The sequence below is a fragment of the Otolemur garnettii genome, unplaced genomic scaffold, assembly GCF_000181295.1.
Source record: "Otolemur garnettii isolate 467f Iridium unplaced genomic scaffold, OtoGar3 scaffold00002, whole genome shotgun sequence".
Taxonomy (NCBI): Eukaryota; Metazoa; Chordata; class Mammalia; order Primates; family Galagidae; genus Otolemur; species Otolemur garnettii.
This window is the reverse complement of record NW_003852397.1, coordinates 41,068,138-41,075,361: the sequence shown is the minus strand read 5'-3', so window position 1 is coordinate 41,075,361 and position 7,224 is coordinate 41,068,138. Positions and strand designations below refer to the sequence as shown.

The window sequence follows — 7,224 nt, the reverse complement described above, 5'->3', positions numbered from 1 at the left end:
AATTTGCATGTCATTCTTGCACAGGGGCCATGCTAATCTTATCTGTATCATTCCAATTTTAGTATATGCTCTGCCAAAGTGAGCACCTAAGTACACTTTTGAATATTTGGCTGAGACAATATTGAAATACGCTGTATAAGACTTCTGAATTTCAAAACCTGCACTTTTTTTAGAGAGAAAAATATTATTTAATACTAAAAGATTACATTTGAATGTCACAAACTAAAGCCTTAAAGGAAATTGCCTTTGAAAGAATAGAATTTATAGGGCGGTGGCACCAGCTCCATATACCAAGGGTGGTGGGTTTGAACCAGGCCCAGCCAAACTGCAATAAAAAAAATAGCCAGGCATTGTGGTGGGCACCTATAGTCCCAGCTACTTGAGAGGCTGAGGCAAGAGAATTGCCTAAGCCCAAGAGTAGAAGTTGCTGTGAGCAACACCATGGCACTCTACTGAGGGTGAAAGAGTGAGACTCTGTCTCAAAAAAAAAAAAAAAAAGAATAGAATTTATACCATAAATAAGGGGTTGGAAAGAGGATATTTAAAGAGTGAGGTCACCCTGTGCCTGGGCCTAGAGTCAGCCACACAGTGAGGAGAGTCAACCAGCATAAGTCTCAATGCTATTCTCTGGGAGTCTCCACCATAGTTCCAGTGGCTCCCAAAGTGTGGTCCCTGGACCATCAGCAGCAACAGCAGCAGCATCTGAGAATTCCTTAACTCTTGGGCCCCACCTCTGACCCACTGAATTAGGAATTTTGTTTCAACAAATGCTCCAGGTGATTGTTATACACAGTAGAGCCACTGCTTCTGGTCAGGTTTGGGTGAATTTGGGAACCAAAGTAACTGCCTGGCTCTCCAGAGGAAAACCCAGAGGCAGTAAAGTCCATTAAAAATAATCTCTTCTAGAGGGCAGAGCAAGATGGCAGACCAGAAGGATGATTCAGCTCAGCTCGCCTAGTATGACTGGGAAAAAAGCCATACCTCATGCAGGGACCTTACCCAGAGTCGTAGCTCAGGGAGCATAGAGAGGAGATGGTGAGCTGGATACAGTGTGAGATCTGGAGCAGTGGAAATCTAATGTATTGGCAAGTGATTATGACCTGCCGGGATTGGCCAGCTCCCCCTACCCCCAGAGGTCCTGGGTGGGAGGATGTCTTTCCAGAGTTTTCACTTTGAGGGGGAAGCTGCACATTGTGTGGAAAGCTTGGAAGAATGGGTGGACTCAACGAGATTTGAATGCCAGTTGGAATGGATTTGATATCAATATGGTGGCTGGCAAGGCAGCCATACTGGGATGGTCTCGGCAATCAGGGCCTGTAATTCTGGAAAGGTCATGAGAAGATCTTAGCAGGGGCCTAAAGCACAGCCATCTTAATTCCACCTGCCAGGATCAGAACTCCACTCTTGGAACAGGCTGAGGGACTTCCATACCCCATAGGAACTAGAGTCAAGGGGACACTGTGAGACCTGCCTGTGAAGGATTCTGTAGAGTTTTAAGATCCCAATCAACAGGGTCTGAATGCAGAGGAAACAATCAGGCAATCACCAAGAACATGTATCTAAGTTAGGAATAAGGAATGTAGAGGTTACTGGGTGTGCTCTCTGTCTCCTAATAAAACCACAGTGCTGGCTCGGCACCTTGGCTCAAGTGGCTAAGGCGCCAGCCATATACACCTAAGGTGGCGGGTTCAAATCCAGCTCGGGCCTGCCAAACAACAATGATGGCTGCAACCAAAAAATAGCCGAGCATTGTGGCCGGCACCTGTGGTCCCAGCTACTTGGGAGGCTGAGGCAAGAAACTTGCTTGAGCCCAGGAGTCGGAGGTTGCTGTGAGCTGTGATGCGACAGCACTCTACCCAGGGGGGACAGCATGAGGCTGTCTCAAAAAAAAAAACCACAGTGCCACCTGGTGTCCCAGTGACATATTACAACATATATTTCTTCATATATGTATTCATATATTCACATGTTTTTTTAATCTGTATTTTACTTTTTTTTTCTCTCTTTTATGTTGCTGAGGTTGCTGCTGTTTTTTGGCTATTTAAGCTTTCTTTGTTTTGTTGTGTTGTGTTGTGTTTTGGCTAATTTGGTTGGTTGGTTCTATTCTTAACTTCCATTTTTACTTTCATCCAGAGCAAGGACTGCTATATTTTTGGTCATGGTATTTTAGTCTCATTTATTCTCTCTATTTCACTCCTCTTCATTCTCTCTTTTAATAGAGACTCTGCTACTTTCCTCATCTTTCCCACATAAACTGCTCATGTAACAGTTAAGATATCACTTCATTTTTTTGGTCTTTCTTCTTTCTTTCATTTTTACTTTGCCTTCTCTCTCCTTTATTTGATAAAACTGTATTTTCAATTTTCTTCATCTATTCTTATTTTATTATTTTTTCCTTTCTTTTTCATCTTTTCTTTCTTTAATGACTGTTGGGTTGGCATGATGGTGGTCTAGAGGGTAGGTCATAGCAGTACTCCAGCTCAAGGAAGCCAAGAAATCATGGTCTAGGGAGCACTTCTACCTTTAACCTGGGGAAGATAATATTGGCAAGCCCACACCATAAAATTTTTCTATTTATTTTTCGTTTTTATTTATTTTTTCCTTCTTGTTTTTTGTTTTTGCTCTTTTCTTTCTCTTCCTATTTTTGTCACAGGAAGAGTTTAACATTGCTCAGGTTGGTAAGAAGCTCCTAATTTCAAGGAACCCACTCAGCCCATCCCTTCAAAATCCTTGAATTACAGGTATGGCCTTAACACTGTGCCAATCTAAGTGCTCCCTAGACCATGATCTATCACTCTCATTCTTTCTTCCTGTCCTCATTCTCTCCTGTTTTTAAATTCTTTTCTTTCATCCCCTTCCCTTTCTTTCTTTATCACTTTCCTTCTTTTTACTTCTTTCTTTTTTGCCTCCTTTTTTCTCTCTGCTTGCACTTTACCCTTCTCTTCCTTTTGACCTAAGTTCCAAGATAAGGTAATTTGAATCAAAGGAGGAATCAAGAAAGAAAAATGAGTACAAAGAGGTGAACAAGAAGAAACCACACATGAAGAGAAACGAACAGAAAAATTCAGGCAATATGAAAAACCAAAACAGAGCAATCCGCTAAGGGACCATGAGGCAGCTACTGCAGAAGACTCCACCTATAAAGAATTAATGGATTTGACAGAAAGGGAATTTAAAATATGCATGAAAAAGATAATAAAATGAATGGATAAGAAAATTGAAAGACAGAACCAAAAGTCAGATGAGAGAATGCAGAATATACAAAGGATATGGTGGGGTTTAAGTAAATGAAGGAGACAATCAGGGAACGTAAAGATGCAATGGAAAGTATCAAAAATAGGTTAGACCACAGAGCTAGAAGATAAAGTTTTCAAATTAACCCAAGTAGTCAACAAGTCAGAAAAGAAGAGAAAGAAAGCAGAACAGTTGCTTAGAGAACTGCAAGACTCTATGAGGCATTCAAACATATGAATAATAGGGAAACCTGAAGGGGAAAAAGATTTTCCCAAAGGAATGGAAGCCCTCCTGGAGTCTATTATAAACAAAAACTCCCTAAGTTTTACTAAAGACTCCAACACACTCCTTTCAGATGGATATTAAATCCTAGGTCATCTCAACTCAAACAGAGCCTCTCCAAGACACATCCTAATGAACCTGTCCAAAGTCAAGATGAAAGAAAAAATTTTGCAAGCAGCCAGGAGTAAGTACCAACTGACCTACAGAGGCAGAGCCATTAGGATGGCAGCAGACTTTTCAACTGAAATCTTCTAAGCCGGAAGAGCATGATCATCCAACGTCAACATTCTTAAACAAAACAATTTTCAGCCCAGAATTCTGTATACATCTAAACTAAGCTTCAAAATTGGCAGAAGAATTAAATCTTTTGCAGATATACAAACACTGAGGAAATTTGCCACAACCAGACCAGCTCTATAAGAAATACTTAGATCTATTCTCAACACTGACCATCATAACAGACCACCAGCAAAGTAAATACCCAGAAGCTAAAGATCAAAACTTAGCTTCCACAGTGGCACAAAGAATAAAACTACACAATAGACTTTCACAAGATAAGATGAATAGAATTCCACCACACTTATCTATTATCTCAATAAATGTCAATGGTTTGAATTCCCCATTGAAGAGGCACAGGCTTACTGATTGGATAAAAAAGCACAAGCCATCCATATGCTGTCTCCAGGAAACACACCTAGCCTTGAAAGACAAATCAAGACTCAGGGTTAAGGAATAGAAAGCAATATTTCAAGCAAATGGAAATCAGAAGAAAGAAGGGATTGCAATCTTATTTTCAGATACAAGCAACTAAAGTGAAGAAAGACAAAGAGGATGCCTTATACTGGTCAAAGAAACAATACAACAAAAAGACATTTCAATTTTAGATATTTATGCACCCAACTTAAATGCACCCAAATTTATGAAACAGACCTTGATGGGTCTGAGCAATATGATATCCCATAACACTGTAACAGCTGGGGACTTGAACACCCCCTGACAGAAATGAACAGATCCTCTAAACAGAAACTAAACAAAGATACAAAGGACTTAAACATGACCCTTAAATGGGATTAATAGACATATACAGAACACACCATCCCAAAGCTAAAGAATATACATTTTTCTCATCAGTCCATGGTACATACTCCAAAACAGACCACATCCAAGGATATAAATCAAACCTCAGCAAAACTGAAATAGAAATTATAGTCTCAGTGCCCGTAGCACAGTGGTTACGGCACCAACCACGTACACTAAGGTTGCAGGTTCGAACCCAGCCCGGGCCAGCTAAGCAACAATGACAACTGCAACAGAAAAATAGCCAGGCATTGTGGTGGGTGCCTGTGGTCCCAGCTACTCAGGAGGCTGAGGCAGGAAACTCACTTGAGCCCAGGAGTTGGAGGTTGCTGTGAGCTGTGATGCCACAGCACTCTACCCAGGGAGACAGCTTGAGGCTTTGTCTCAAAAATAAATAATAATATAATAATAATAAAATAAAATAGAAATCATATCTTGTATCTTCTCAGACCACAAGGCAATAAAGCCATAACTCAACTCCAACAAAAATGTTTATCCCTACACAAAAACATGGAAATTAAACAACTCTATGCTGAATGATAGTTGGTTCAGGAAGAGATAAAAGAGGAAATTGTTAAATTCTTCTAACATAGGAAAAACACTGGAAGATATTGGCCTGGAGAAAGACTTCATGAAGAAGACTGCCATGGCAATTGCAACAACAACAAGAATAAACAAATGGGACTTAATTAAACTGAAAAGCTTCTGTACAGCTAAGGAGACAACAACCAAAGCAAATAGACAACCTACACAATAGGAAAGAATATTTGCATATTTTGAATCAGACAAAAGCTTGATAACTAGAATCTATAGAGAACTCAAATGAATACACATGAAAAAAGCCAACAATCCCATATATCAATGGGCAAGAGACATGAATAGAACCTTCTCTAAAGAAGACAGCAGAATGGCGAACAAACGTATGAAAAAAATGCTCATTATCCCTAATTATTAGAGAAATGCAAATCAAAACCACCCTGAGATATCATCTAACCCCAGTGAGAATGGCGCACATCACAAAATCTCAAAACTGCAGATGCTGGTGTGGATGTGGAGAGAAAGGAACACTTTTACACTGCTGGTAGGACTGCAAACTAATGCAACCTTTTTGGAAGGAAATATTGAGAACCCTCAAAGAACTCAAGCTAGACCTCCCATTTGATCCTGCAGTCCCATTACTGGGCATCTACCCAGAAGATAAAAAATTCTTTTATCGTAAGGACACTTGCACTAGACTATTTGTTGCAGCTCAATTTACAATCACCAAAATATGGAAACAGCCTAAATGCCCAACAACCCAGGAATGGATTAACAAGCTGTGTTATATGTATACCATAGAATACTATTCAGCCATTAAAGAAAATAGAGACTTCACAGCCTTTGTATTAATATGGATGGAAGTGGAACACATTATTCTTAGTAAAGCATCACAAGAATGGAGAAGCATGAATCCTATGTACTCAATTTTGATATGAGGACAATCAATGACAAGGGGTGGGGGTGAGCAGAGAGAGGAAGAAGGAGGGAGAGGGTGGGGTCTTGGTGTGTGCCACACCTTTGGGGGGGCAAGACACCAGTGAAGAGGGACTTCACCTAACAAATGCAATCAGTGAAACCTGGTTTCTTGTACCCTCAATGAATCCCCAACAATAAATTTTTTTTTTAAATTCCTCTAACATAACAACAGTGAACACACAGGTTACCAAAAACAGTCTTAAGAGGGAAATTTATCGCATTAAATGCCTACATTTGAAAAACAAAAGGAGAGCATATCAACAAACTCATGAACCATTTTACAGAATTAGAAAAAGAAGAACAATTTGATCTCAAACCCAGCAAAAGAAAAGAAATAAAATTAAATCAGAGATTAATGAAATTGAAAACATAAGAATCATTCAATCATTTTTGAAAAAATAAATAAAATTGATAAACCTTTGGCCAGATTACCTAGAAACAGAAAACTAAAATCTCTAAAAGCCTCAATAAAATTCCTCAAAGAAAGTGTGGGGAAAACACTTGAAGATATCAGCCTGAGGAAAGACTTTATGAAGACTTCTGTGGCAATTGCAACAATGAGAAAAATAAACAAATGGGACTTAATTAAACTTAAAAGCCTCCATATAGCTAAGGAAACAACAACCAAAGCAAACAGACAACCTTCAGAATGGGAAAAGATATTTGCATATTATGAATCAAACAAAAACTGGATAACCAGGATCTAGAGAGAACTCAATTAAGCAACAACAACAACAACAACAACAAAAAAAAAAAAAACCAACAACAATCCCATATATCACTGGGCAAGACAGATGAATGGCTAACATACATAGGAAAAAATGCTCATTGTCCCTAATCATTAGAGAAATGCAAATCAAAACTGCCCTGAGGCTCAAGTGGCTAAGTGTATAAGGCGCCAGCCACATACACTTGATCTGGCAGGTTTGAATCCAGCCTGGGCCCACCAAACAACGATGGCTACAACCAAAAAATAGCCTGGCATTGTGGTGGGCACCTGTAGTCCCAGCTACTTGGGAAGCTGAGGCAGGAGAATCGCTTGAGCCCAGGAGTTGGAGGTTGCCGTGAGCTGTGATGCCATAGTACTCTACCCAGGGTGACAGCTTGAGGCTCTGT

At 39.8% G+C, this 7,224-nt stretch overlaps 1 pseudogene; it reads right to left on the bottom strand.

The window, feature by feature from the left end:
- Positions 1 to 84, bottom strand: LOC111725760 (annotated as a pseudogene).
- Positions 85 to 7,224: the final 7,140 nt, after the last annotated feature.